Source organism: Chiloscyllium punctatum, chromosome 30 (genome assembly GCF_047496795.1).
Source record: "Chiloscyllium punctatum isolate Juve2018m chromosome 30, sChiPun1.3, whole genome shotgun sequence".
Lineage (NCBI taxonomy): Eukaryota > Metazoa > Chordata > Chondrichthyes > Orectolobiformes > Hemiscylliidae > Chiloscyllium > Chiloscyllium punctatum.
The window spans coordinates 43,154,830-43,168,410 of record NC_092768.1 but is presented as its reverse complement, the minus strand read 5'-3'; the positions used below and the strand labels follow the sequence as shown (position 1 = coordinate 43,168,410).

General features: G+C 51.6%; 5 non-coding genes across 5 annotated transcripts; all 5 read right to left on the bottom strand.

Annotated features, from left to right (window-relative positions):
• Positions 1-451: 451 nt before the first annotated feature.
• On the bottom strand, positions 452-615 carry LOC140455732 (U1 spliceosomal RNA). Its single transcript, XR_011952995.1, has one exon. It is a non-coding gene; the product is annotated as a U1 spliceosomal RNA (small nuclear RNA).
• Positions 616-3,056: 2,441 nt separating this feature from the next.
• LOC140455740 (U1 spliceosomal RNA) lies at positions 3,057-3,220 on the bottom strand. The gene has a single exon (XR_011953003.1). It is a non-coding gene; the product is annotated as a U1 spliceosomal RNA (small nuclear RNA).
• Positions 3,221-5,688: 2,468 nt separating this feature from the next.
• On the bottom strand, positions 5,689-5,852 carry LOC140455720 (U1 spliceosomal RNA). Its single transcript, XR_011952984.1, has one exon. It is a non-coding gene; the product is annotated as a U1 spliceosomal RNA (small nuclear RNA).
• A 2,494-nt stretch (positions 5,853-8,346) lies between these two features.
• On the bottom strand, positions 8,347-8,510 carry LOC140455731 (U1 spliceosomal RNA). Its single transcript, XR_011952994.1, has one exon. It is a non-coding gene; the product is annotated as a U1 spliceosomal RNA (small nuclear RNA).
• A 2,494-nt stretch (positions 8,511-11,004) lies between these two features.
• LOC140455730 (U1 spliceosomal RNA) lies at positions 11,005-11,168 on the bottom strand. Its single transcript, XR_011952993.1, has one exon. It is a non-coding gene; the product is annotated as a U1 spliceosomal RNA (small nuclear RNA).
• Positions 11,169-13,581: the final 2,413 nt, after the last annotated feature.

The window sequence follows — 13,581 nt, the reverse complement described above, 5'->3', positions numbered from 1 at the left end:
GTGGAGGGGCGCGTCTGAGATGAGGTGGGGGTGGAAGATGAGGAAACGGCTGAAGTCAACATTGATGCTGTGTGGTTGGAGGGTCCGAAGGCGGAAGATTGCTCCCCCCAGGCGTGAGGTGGGCTGGATTTTGCACTTTGTCGCTCAGGGTGTTGATGCCCTTGCTTGGTAGGTTGACGAAGCAGCAAATGGTGGTAAGACATGGAGCAGATGGTGACTGAGAGCAGTTAAGAGGGAAGGTGTTTAAGGAGCATGTAGAGAGATATCGTGAGGCAATAGAGGGAAATGGTCATATATGCAGCAGAGGTATGGGGGCCGCCTAACGGTTTTAAAGTTAGGACGGATCTTGCTTGGAGAGGGAAGTTAACGGAGCCGTGAGAAGGCAAGCTGCAGTATAACAGCACTGCCTACAGAAAAAGTGCAATTTAGATTCTGCCATTAGTTTGTATATCAGGGGAGAGCGCGAACGCAGTCCCCCACTACCACAAATTTTGCAGTCGAGTATCCCGCATTTGGGGACATCGCAGGCGTCCGCACACCCAAAGTGCAATGGGATAGCCTCATCCTGGGAGCGCCACCGCACTGATCATGTCAGCTCCCCTGCCAGGTAAGTATGCTCAGCGCTCACACTCGCTCACACCCCACAACAGCCGCTCCCTCTCACTCTCACACTCACTCACTTTTGCAACATCGAACATTCACTTACTCAACCTGCCCTGCCTGTCGATCAGCTTCATTCTTCAAATGGATCACCGAATGTCTCCAGGACTCCCGTTTTACTCAAATACCACCCACGGCTGCGCCTGCACTGCTTATCTGCATGTATCCCTTCAAAGGACGCGCCCCGCCCCTGTTTCCTTCAGGCTGCCTCCTGATTCGCGGAAAAAGAGGAAGGAAAGTTCCAACTTTCTTTTCAAACACTCGTCCGAATTTGATGTCAACGCGAATAAAAGCAACTTACAATCTTTGATTGTGAAACTGGAAGCAGTTTTTAAAACCAATTTGCCTCGACTTTCTACAATGTCTAGCTGCAGCTTTGCAAATCTCTCTTCAATCAGATTAGTGACTTCAGGTTGAAATCACATACAAGATTAAGGGTGCCAGGGAAACATATTTTTCAACATTATGTTGGACGAGACACGAAACTGAGACCACCGCCTCGTCTGGCTGCACATTCCGAGCACTCACCACCCTCTGTGTAAAATAAACTGGCCTGTGATTAAAATGTAATCGTCCTTTTCTTCCGCGTCTGATTTACCTGCTGCTTTCCCTGGGGTAAAGGATTCCAAATTTAAAGGGCATAGGTTTCGGGTGAGAAGGGAGAGATTTCAAAGGGATCTAGGGGGCAACTATTGCACACAGAGGGGTGCTGCGTGGACGCAATGAGCTACCAGAGGAAGTGATGGAGGTTGGTACAATTACAACATGCGAAAGGCATCTGAATGGCGAAATGAATAGGAAGGGTTCAGAGGGATAAGGGCCAAGTGCTGACAAATGGGACAAGATTAAATTAGGATACCTGGATTACTGCGGAGCAGCTGTGCGGCAGAACAAAGTGGGCTGGAGACCTGGATCAGTGCAGGGCAGCTGTGAGCCAGCACACATTGGGCTGGAGGCCTAGAGTGGTGTGGTGAGGCTGAGAGGCAGAACAGAGTAGGCTGGAGGCCTGGATTAGTGTGGAGCAGCTGTGAGCCAGCACACAGTGTTCTGGAGGCCTAGTGTGGTGTGGAGAGGCTGAGAGGCAGAACAGAATTGGCTGGTGGCCTGGATTAGTGTGCAGCAGCTGTAAGGAAGGATAGAGTGAGCCAGAGGCCTGGATCAGTGCACAGCAGCTTTGAGGCAAAACAGAGTGAGCCAGAGGCCTGGATCAGTGTGGAGCAGCTGAGAGCTGAAGAAGAGCCGATGGAGAGATGCAACAGCCTTGAATGGCTGAGAGCTGGATTGGAGCTGATTCGAGGCCCGGATGAGCACAGGATGACTGAGAGCTGGATTGGAGTGGATTAGAGGCCTGGATCAGTACAGGATGGCTGAGAGCTGGATGGGACAGGATTAGAGGCCTGGATCAGTACAGAATGGCTGAGAGCTGGATGGAGGCGGATTAGAGGGCTGTGTCAGTACAGAATGGCTGAGAGCTGGATGAGTCTGCATTAGAGGCCTGAATCAGTACAGAATTGCAGAAAGTTGGATTGGAGTGGATTAGAGGCCAGTATCTGTTCAGAATGGCTGAGAGCTGGATGGGGGCGGATTAGAGGATTGTATCCATACAGGATGGCTGAGAGCTGGACTGGAGAGGATTAGAGGCCTGCGTCAGGACAGAATGGCTGAGAGCTGGATGGGACAGGATTCGAGGCCTGGGTCAGTACAGAATGGCTGAGGCCTGTATCAGTACATAATGGCTGAGAGCTGAATTGGAGCAGACTGGAGACTTGGAGCAGAGCGAAAGCGGTAATTGGACTGGAGGTGGTTGTGGAGCTGGGGGAAGCTTGCTGTGAAGGTGATAGGTACATGCAAGTGGGTGGGGGTTGGGGAGCACTGATGGGGATAGGTCAGTGTGGAGTGTGGAGTGGATAGGTGGGAAGGAAAATGGACAGGTGGGACAAGTCAAGTGGAGGGGCGCGTCTGAGATGAGGTGGGGGTGGAAGATGAGGAAACGGCTGAAGTCAACATTGATGCTGTGTGGTTGGAGGGTCCGAAGGCGGAAGATTGCTCCCCCCAGGCGTGAGGTGGGCTGGATTTTGCACTTTGTCGCTCAGGGTGTTGATGCCCTTGCTTGGTAGGTTGACGAAGCAGCAAATGGTGGTAAGACATGGAGCAGATGGTGACTGAGAGCAGTTAAGAGGGAAGGTGTTTAAGGAGCATGGAGAGAGATATCGTGAGGCAATAGAGGGAAATGGTCATATATGCAGCAGAGGTATGGGGGCCGCCTAACGGTTTTAAAGTTAGGACGGATCTTGCTTGGAGAGGGAAGTTAACGGAGCCGTGAGAAGGCAAGCTGCAGTATAACAGCACTGCCTACAGAAAAAGTGCAATTTAGATTCTGCCATTAGTTTGTATATCAGGGGAGAGCGCGAACGCAGTCCCCCACTACCACAAATTTTGCAGTCAAGTATCCCGCATTTGGGGACATCGCAGGCGTCCGCACACCCAAAGTGCAATGGGATAGCCTCATCCTGGGAGCGCCACCGCACTGATCATGTCAGCTCCCCTGCCAGGTAAGTATGCTCAGCGCTCACACTCGCTCACACCCCACAACAGCCGCTCCCTCTCACTCTCACACTCACTCACTTTTGCAACATCGGACATTCACTTACTCAACCTGCCCTGCCTGTCGATCAGCTTCATTCTTCAAATGGATCACCGAATGTCTCCAGGACTCCCGTTTTACTCAAATACCACCCACGGCTGCGCCTGCACTGCTTATCTGCATGTATCCCTTCAAAGGACGCGCCCCGCCCCTGTTTCCTTCAGGCTGCCTCCTGATTCGCGGAAAAAGAGGAAGGAAAGTTCCAACTTTCTTTTCAAACACTCGTCCGAATTTGATGTCAACGCGAATAAAAGCAACTTACAATCTTTGATTGTGAAACTGGAAGCAGTTTTTAAAACCAATTTGCCTCGACTTTCTACAATGTCTAGCTGCAGCTTTGCAAATCTCTCTTCAATCAGATTAGTGACTTCAGGTTGAAATCACATACAAGATTAAGGGTGCCAGGGAAACATATTTTTCAACATTATGTTGGACGAGACACGAAACTGAGACCACCGCCTCGTCTGGCTGCACATTCCGAGCACTCACCACCCTCTGTGTAAAATAAACTGGCCTGTGATTAAAATGTAATCGTCCTTTTCTTCCGCGTCTGATTTACCTGCTGCTTTCCCTGGGGTAAAGGATTCCAAATTTAAAGGGCATAGGTTTCGGGTGAGAAGGGAGAGATTTCAAAGGGATCTAGGGGGCAACTATTGCACACAGAGGGGTGCTGCGTGGACGCAATGAGCTACCAGAGGAAGTGATGGAGGTTGGTACAATTACAACATGCGAAAGGCATCTGAATGGCGAAATGAATAGGAAGGGTTCAGAGGGATAAGGGCCAAGTGCTGACAAATGGGACAAGATTAAATTAGGATACCTGGATTACTGCGGAGCAGCTGTGCGGCAGAACAAAGTGGGCTGGAGACCTGGATCAGTGCAGGGCAGCTGTGAGCCAGCACACATTGGGCTGGAGGCCTAGAGTGGTGTGGTGAGGCTGAGAGGCAGAACAGAGTAGGCTGGAGGCCTGGATTAGTGTGGAGCAGCTGTGAGCCAGCACACAGTGTTCTGGAGGCCTAGTGTGGTGTGGAGAGGCTGAGAGGCAGAACAGAATTGGCTGGTGGCCTGGATTAGTGTGCAGCAGCTGTAAGGAAGAATAGAGTGAGCCAGAGGCCTGGATCAGTGCACAGCAGCTTTGAGGCAAAACAGAGTGAGCCAGAGGCCTGGATCAGTGTGGAGCAGCTGAGAGCTGAAGAAGAGCCGATGGAGAGATGCAACAGCCTTGAATGGCTGAGAGCTGGATTGGAGCTGATTCGAGGCCCGGATGAGCACAGGATGACTGAGAGCTGGATTGGAGCGGATTATAGGCCTGGATCAGTACAGGATGGCTGAGAGCTGGATGGGACAGGATTAGAGGCCTGGATCAGTACAGAATGGCTGAGAGCTGGATGGAGGCGGATTAGAGGGCTGTGTCAGTACAGAATGGCTGAGAGCTGGATGAGTCTGCATTAGAGGCCTGAATCAGTACAGAATTGCAGAAAGTTGGATTGGAGTGGATTAGAGGCCAGTATCTGTTCAGAATGGCTGAGAGCTGGATGGGGGCGGATTAGAGGATTGTATCCATACAGGATGGCTGAGAGCTGGACTGGAGAGGATTAGAGACCTGTATCAGGACAGAATGGCTGAGAGCTGGATGGGGGGGAGCGAATTAGAGGCCTGCGTCAGGACAGAATGGCTGAGAGCTGGATGGGACAGGATTCGAGGCCTGGGTCAGTACAGAATGGCTGAGAGCTGAATTGGAGCAGACTGGAGACTTGGAGCAGAGCGAAAGCGGTAATTGGACTGGAGGTGGTTGTGGAGCTGGGGGAAGCTTGCTGTGAAGGTGATAGGTACATGCAAGTGGGTGGGGGTTGGGGAGCATTGATGGGGATAGGTCAGTGTGGAGTGTGGAGTGGATAGGTGGGAAGGAAAATGGACAGGTGGGACAAGTCAAGTGGAGGGGCGCGTCTGAGATGAGGTGGGGGTGGAAGATGAGGAAACGGCTGAAGTCAACATTGATGCTGTGTGGTTGGAGGGTCCGAAGGCGGAAGATTGCTCCCCCCAGGCGTGAGGTGGGCTGGATTTTGCACTTTGTCGCTCAGGGTGTTGATGCCCTTGCTTGGTAGGTTGACGAAGCAGCAAATGGTGGTAAGACATGGAGCAGATGGTGACTGAGAGCAGTTAAGAGGGAAGGTGTTTAAGGAGCATGTAGAGAGATATCGTGAGGCAATAGAGGGAAATGGTCATATATGCAGCAGAGGTATGGGGGCCGCCTAACGGTTTTAAAGTTAGGACGGATCTTGCTTGGAGAGGGAAGTTAACGGAGCCGTGAGAAGGCAAGCTGCAGTATAACAGCACTGCCTACAGAAAAAGTGCAATTTAGATTCTGCCATTAGTTTGTATATCAGGGGAGAGCGCGAACGCAGTCCCCCACTACCACAAATTTTGCAGTCGAGTATCCCGCATTTGGGGACATCGCAGGCGTCAGCACACCCAAAGTGCAATGGGATAGCCTCATCCTGGGAGCGCCACCGCACTGATCATGTTAGCTCCCCTGCCAGGTAAGTATGCTCAGCGCTCACACTCGCTCACACCCCACAACAGCCGCTCCCTCTCACTCTCACACTCACTCACTTTTGCAACATCGAACATTCACTTACTCAACCTGCCCTGCCTGTCGATCAGCTTCATTCTTCAAATGGATCACCGAATGTCTCCAGGACTCCCGTTTTACTCAAATACCACCCACGGCTGCGCCTGCACTGCTTATCTGCATGTATCCCTTCAAAGGACGCGCCCCGCCCCTGTTTCCTTCAGGCTGCCTCCTGATTCGCGGAAAAAGAGGAAGGAAAGTTCCAACTTTCTTTTCAAACACTCGTCCGAATTTGATGTCAACGCGAATAAAAGCAACTTACAATCTTTGATTGTGAAACTGGAAGCAGTTTTTAAAACCAATTTGCCTCGACTTTCTACAATGTCTAGCTGCAGCTTTGCAAAACTCTCTTCAATCAGATTAGTGACTTCAGGTTGAAATCACATACAAGATTAAGGGTGCCAGGGAAACATATTTTTCAACATTATGTTGGACGAGACACGAAACTGAGACCACCGCCTCGTCTGGCTGCACATTCCGAGCACTCACCACCCTCTGTGTAAAATAAACTGGCCTGTGATTAAAATGTAATCGTCCTTTTCTTCCGCGTCTGATTTACCTGCTGCTTTCCCTGGGGTAAAGGATTCCAAATTTAAAGGGCATAGGTTTCGGGTGAGAAGGGAGAGATTTCAAAGGGATCTAGGGGGCAACTATTGCACACAGAGGGGTGCTGCGTGGACGCAATGAGCTACCAGAGGAAGTGATGGAGGTTGGTACAATTACAACATGCGAAAGGCATCTGAATGGCGAAATGAATAGGAAGGGTTCAGAGGGATAAGGGCCAAGTGCTGACAAATGGGACAAGATTAAATTAGGATACCTGGATTACTGCGGAGCAGCTGTGCGGCAGAACAAAGTGGGCTGGAGACCTGGATCAGTGCAGGGCAGCTGTGAGCCAGCACACATTGGGCTGGAGGCCTAGAGTGGTGTGGTGAGGCTGAGAGGCAGAACAGAGTAGGCTGGAGGCCTGGATTAGTGTGGAGCAGCTGTGAGCCAGCACACAGTGTTCTGGAGGCCTAGTGTGGTGTGGAGAGGCTGAGAGGCAGAACAGAATTGGCTGGTGGCCTGGATTAGTGTGCAGCAGCTGTAAGGAAGGATAGAGTGAGCCAGAGGCCTGGATCAGTGCACAGCAGCTTTGAGGCAAAACAGAGTGAGCCAGAGGCCTGGATCAGTGTGGAGCAGCTGAGAGCTGAAGAAGAGCCGATGGAGAGATGCAACAGCCTTGAATGGCTGAGAGCTGGATTGGAGCTGATTCGAGGCCCGGATGAGCACAGGATGACTGAGAGCTGGATTGGAGTGGATTAGAGGCCTGGATCAGTACAGGATGGCTGAGAGCTGGATGGGACAGGATTAGAGGCCTGGATCAGTACAGAATGGCTGAGAGCTGGATGGAGGCGGATTAGAGGGCTGTGTCAGTACAGAATGGCTGAGAGCTGGATGAGTCTGCATTAGAGGCCTGAATCAGTACAGAATTGCAGAAAGTTGGATTGGAGTGGATTAGAGGCCAGTATCTGTTCAGAATGGCTGAGAGCTGGATGGGGGCGGATTAGAGGATTGTATCCATACAGGATGGCTGAGAGCTGGACTGGAGAGGATTAGAGGCCTGTATCAGGACAGAATGGCTGAGAGCTGGATGGGGGGGTGCGAATTAGAGGCCTGCGTCAGGACAGAATGGCTGAGAGCTGGATGGGACAGGATTCGAGGCCTGGGTCAGTACAGAATGGCTGAGGCCTGTATCAGTACATAATGGCTGAGAGCTGAATTGGAGCAGACTGGAGACTTGGAGCAGAGCGAAAGCGGTAATTGGACTGGAGGTGGTTGTGGAGCTGGGGGAAGCTTGCTGTGAAGGTGATAGGTACATGCAAGTGGGTGGGGGTTGGGGAGCACTGATGGGGATAGGTCAGTGTGGAGTGTGGAGTGGATAGGTGGGAAGGAAAATGGACAGGTGGGACAAGTCAAGTGGAGGGGCGCGTCTGAGATGAGGTGGGGGTGGAAGATGAGGAAACGGCTGAAGTCAACATTGATGCTGTGTGGTTGGAGGGTCCGAAGGCGGAAGATTGCTCCCCCCAGGCGTGAGGTGGGCTGGATTTTGCACTTTGTCGCTCAGGGTGTTGATGCCCTTGCTTGGTAGGTTGACGAAGCAGCAAATGGTGGTAAGACATGGAGCAGATGGTGACTGAGAGCAGTTAAGAGGGAAGGTGTTTAAGGAGCATGGAGAGAGATATCGTGAGGCAATAGAGGGAAATGGTCATATATGCAGCAGAGGTATGGGGGCCGCCTAACGGTTTTAAAGTTAGGACGGATCTTGCTTGGAGAGGGAAGTTAACGGAGCCGTGAGACGGCAAGCTGCAGTATAACAGCACTGCCTACAGAAAAAGTGCAATTTAGATTCTGCCATTAGTTTGTATATCAGGGGAGAGCGCGAACGCAGTCCCCCACTACCACAAATTTTGCAGTCGAGTATCCCGCATTTGGGGACATCGCAGGCGTCCGCACACCCAAAGTGCAATGGGATAGCCTCATCCTGGGAGCGCCACCGCACTGATCATGTCAGCTCCCCTGCCAGGTAAGTATGCTCAGCGCTCACACTCGCTCACACCCCACAACAGCCGCTCCCTCTCACTCTCACACTCACTCACTTTTGCAACATCGAACATTCACTTACTCAACCTGCCCTGCCTGTCGATCAGCTTCATTCTTCAAATGGATCACCGAATGTCTCCAGGACTCCCGTTTTACTCAAATACCACCCACGGCTGCGCCTGCACTGCTTATCTGCATGTATCCCTTCAAAGGACGCGCCCCGCCCCTGTTTCCTTCAGGCTGCCTCCTGATTCGCGGAAAAAGAGGAAGGAAAGTTCCAACTTTCTTTTCAAACACTCGTCCGAATTTGATGTCAACGCGAATAAAAGCAACTTACAATCTTTGATTGTGAAACTGGAAGCAGTTTTTAAAACCAATTTGCCTCGACTTTCTACAATGTCTAGCTGCAGCTTTGCAAAACTCTCTTCAATCAGATTAGTGACTTCAGGTTGAAATCACATCCAAGATTAAGGGTGCCAGGGAAACATATTTTTCAACATTATGTTGGACGAGACACGAAACTGAGACCACCGCCTCGTCTGGCTGCACATTCCGAGCACTCGCCACCCTCTGTGTAAAATAAACTGGCCTGTGATTAAAATGTAATCGTCCTTTTCTTCCGTATCTGATTTACCTGCTGCTTTCCCTGGGGTAAAGGATTCCAAATTTAAAGGGCATAGGTTTCGGGTGAGAAGGGAAAGATTTCAAAGGGATCTAGGGGGCAACTATTGCACACAGAGGGGTGCTGCGTGGACGCAATGAGCTACCAGAGGAAGTGATGGAGGTTGGTACAATTACAACATGCGAAAGGCATCTGAATGGCGAAATGAATAGGAAGGGTTCAGAGGGATAAGGGCCAAGTGCTGACAAATGGGACAAGATTAAATTAGGATACCTGGATTACTGCGGAGCAGCTGTGCGGCAGAACAAAGTGGGCTGGAGACCTGGATCAGTGCAGGGCAGCTGTGAGCCAGCACACATTGGGCTGGAGGCCTAGAGTGGTGTGGTGAGGCTGAGAGGCAGAACAGAGTAGGCTGGAGGCCTGGATTAGTGTGGAGCAGCTGTGAGCCAGCACACAGTGTTCTGGAGGCCTAGTGTGGTGTGGAGAGGCTGAGAGGCAGAACAGAATTGGCTGGTGGCCTGGATTAGTGTGCAGCAGCTGTAAGGAAGGATAGAGTGAGCCAGAGGCCTGGATCAGTGCACAGCAGCTTTGAGGCAAAACAGAGTGAGCCAGAGGCCTGGATCAGTGTGGAGCAGCTGAGAGCTGAAGAAGAGCCGATGGAGAGATGCAACAGCCTTGAATGGCTGAGAGCTGGATTGGAGCTGATTCGAGGCCCGGATGAGCACAGGATGACTGAGAGCTGGATTGGAGTGGATTAGAGGCCTGGATCAGTACAGGATGGCTGAGAGCTGGATGGGACAGGATTAGAGGCCTGGATCAGTACAGAATGGCTGAGAGCTGGATGGAGGCGGATTAGAGGGCTGTGTCAGTACAGAATGGCTGAGAGCTGGATGAGTCTGCATTAGAGGCCTGAATCAGTACAGAATTGCAGAAAGTTGGATTGGAGTGGATTAGAGGCCAGTATCTGTTCAGAATGGCTGAGAGCTGGATGGGGGCGGATTAGAGGATTGTATCCATACAGGATGGCTGAGAGCTGGACTGGAGAGGATTAGAGGCCTGTATCAGGACAGAATGGCTGAGAGCTGGATGGGGGGGTGCGAATTAGAGGCCTGCGTCAGGACAGAATGGCTGAGAGCTGGATGGGACAGGATTCGAGGCCTGGGTCAGTACAGAATGGCTGAGGCCTGTATCAGTACATAATGGCTGAGAGCTGAATTGGAGCAGACTGGAGACTTGGAGCAGAGCGAAAGCGGTAATTGGACTGGAGGTGGTTGTGGAGCTGGGGGAAGCTTGCTGTGAAGGTGATAGGTACATGCAAGTGGGTGGGGGTTGGGGAGCACTGATGGGGATAGGTCAGTGTGGAGTGTGGAGTGGATAGGTGGGAAGGAAAATGGACAGGTGGGACAAGTCAAGTGGAGGGGCGCGTCTGAGATGAGGTGGGGGTGGAAGATGAGGAAACGGCTGAAGTCAACATTGATGCTGTGTGGTTGGAGGGTCCGAAGGCGGAAGATTGCTCCCCCCAGGCGTGAGGTGGGCTGGATTTTGCACTTTGTCGCTCAGGGTGTTGATGCCCTTGCTTGGTAGGTTGACGAAGCAGCAAATGGTGGTAAGACATGGAGCAGATGGTGACTGAGAGCAGTTAAGAGGGAAGGTGTTTAAGGAGCATGGAGAGAGATATCGTGAGGCAATAGAGGGAAATGGTCATATATGCAGCAGAGGTATGGGGGCCGCCTAACGGTTTTAAAGTTAGGACGGATCTTGCTTGGAGAGGGAAGTTAACGGAGCCGTGAGACGGCAAGCTGCAGTATAACAGCACTGCCTACAGAAAAAGTGCAATTTAGATTCTGCCATTAGTTTGTATATCAGGGGAGAGCGCGAACGCAGTCCCCCACTACCACAAATTTTGCAGTCGAGTATCCCGCATTTGGGGACATCGCAGGCGTCCGCACACCCAAAGTGCAATGGGATAGCCTCATCCTGGGAGCGCCACCGCACTGATCATGTCAGCTCCCCTGCCAGGTAAGTATGCTCAGCGCTCACACTCGCTCACACCCCACAACAGCCGCTCCCTCTCACTCTCACACTCACTCACTTTTGCAACATCGAACATTCACTTACTCAACCTGCCCTGCCTGTCGATCAGCTTCATTCTTCAAATGGATCACCGAATGTCTCCAGGACTCCCGTTTTACTCAAATACCACCCACGGCTGCGCCTGCACTGCTTATCTGCATGTATCCCTTCAAAGGACGCGCCCCGCCCCTGTTTCCTTCAGGCTGCCTCCTGATTCGCGGAAAAAGAGGAAGGAAAGTTCCAACTTTCTTTTCAAACACTCGTCCGAATTTGATGTCAACGCGAATAAAAGCAACTTACAATCTTTGATTGTGAAACTGGAAGCAGTTTTTAAAACCAATTTGCCTCGACTTTCTACAATGTCTAGCTGCAGCTTTGCAAAACTCTCTTCAATCAGATTAGTGACTTCAGGTTGAAATCACATCCAAGATTAAGGGTGCCAGGGAAACATATTTTTCAACATTATGTTGGACGAGACACGAAACTGAGACCACCGCCTCGTCTGGCTGCACATTCCGAGCACTCGCCACCCTCTGTGTAAAATAAACTGGCCTGTGATTAAAATGTAATCGTCCTTTTCTTCCGCGTCTGATTTACCTGCTGCTTTCCCTGGGGTAAAGGATTCCAAATTTAAAGGGCATAGGTTTCGGGTGAGAAGGGAGAGATTTCAAAGGGATCTAGGGGGCAACTATTGCACACAGAGGGGTGCTGCGTGGACGCAATGAGCTACCAGAGGAAGTGATGGAGGTTGGTACAATTACAACATGCGAAAGGCATCTGAATGGCGAAATGAATAGGAAGGGTTCAGAGGGATAAGGGCCAAGTGCTGACAAATGGGACAAGATTAAATTAGGATACCTGGATTACTGCGGAGCAGCTGTGCGGCAGAACAAAGTGGGCTGGAGACCTGGATCAGTGCAGGGCAGCTGTGAGCCAGCACACATTGGGCTGGAGGCCTAGAGTGGTGTGGTGAGGCTGAGAGGCAGAACAGAGTAGGCTGGAGGCCTGGATTAGTGTGGAGCAGCTGTGAGCCAGCACACAGTGTTCTGGAGGCCTAGTGTGGTGTGGAGAGGCTGAGAGGCAGAACAGAATTGGCTGGTGGCCTGGATTAGTGTGCAGCAGCTGTAAGGAAGGATAGAGTGAGCCAGAGGCCTGGATCAGTGCACAGCAGCTTTGAGGCAAAACAGAGTGAGCCAGAGGCCTGGATCAGTGTGGAGCAGCTGAGAGCTGAAGAAGAGCCGATGGAGAGATGCAACAGCCTTGAATGGCTGAGAGCTGGATTGGAGCTGATTCGAGGCCCGGATGAGCACAGGATGACTGAGAGCTGGATTGGAGTGGATTAGAGGCCTGGATCAGTACAGGATGGCTGAGAGCTGGATGGGACAGGATTAGAGGCCTGGATCAGTACAGAATGGCTGAGAGCTGGATGGAGGCGGATTAGAGGGCTGTGTCAGTACAGAATGGCTGAGAGCTGGATGAGTCTGCATTAGAGGCCTGAATCAGTACAGAATTGCAGAAAGTTGGATTGGAGTGGATTAGAGGCCAGTATCTGTTCAGAATGGCTGAGAGCTGGATGGGGGCGGATTAGAGGATTGTATCCATACAGGATGGCTGAGAGCTGGACTGGAGAGGATTAGAGGCCTGTATCAGGACAGAATGGCTGAGAGCTGGATGGGGGGGTGCGAATTAGAGGCCTGCGTCAGGACAGAATGGCTGAGAGCTGGATGGGACAGGATTCGAGGCCTGGGTCAGTACAGAATGGCTGAGGCCTGTATCAGTACATAATGGCTGAGAGCTGAATTGGAGCAGACTGGAGACTTGGAGCAGAGCGAAAGCGGTAATTGGACTGGAGGTGGTTGTGGAGCTGGGGGAAGCTTGCTGTGAAGGTGATAGGTACATGCAAGTGGGTGGGGGTTGGGGAGCACTGATGGGGATAGGTCAGTGTGGAGTGTGGAGTGGATAGGTGGGAAGGAAAATGGACAGGTGGGACAAGTCAAGTGGAGGGGCGCGTCTGAGATGAGGTGGGGGTGGAAGATGAGGAAACGGCTGAAGTCAACATTGATGCTGTGTGGTTGGAGGGTCCGAAGGCGGAAGATTGCTCCCCCCAGGCGTGAGGTGGGCTGGATTTTGCACTTTGTCGCTCAGGGTGTTGATGCCCTTGCTTGGTAGGTTGACGAAGCAGCAAATGGTGGTAAGACATGGAGCAGATGGTGACTGAGAGCAGTTAAGAGGGAAGGTGTTTAAGGAGCATGGAGAGAGATATCGTGAGGCAATAGAGGGAAATGGTCATATATGCAGCAGAGGTATGGGGGCCGCCTAACGGTTTTAAAGTTAGGACGGATCTTGCTTGGAGAGGGAAGTTAACGG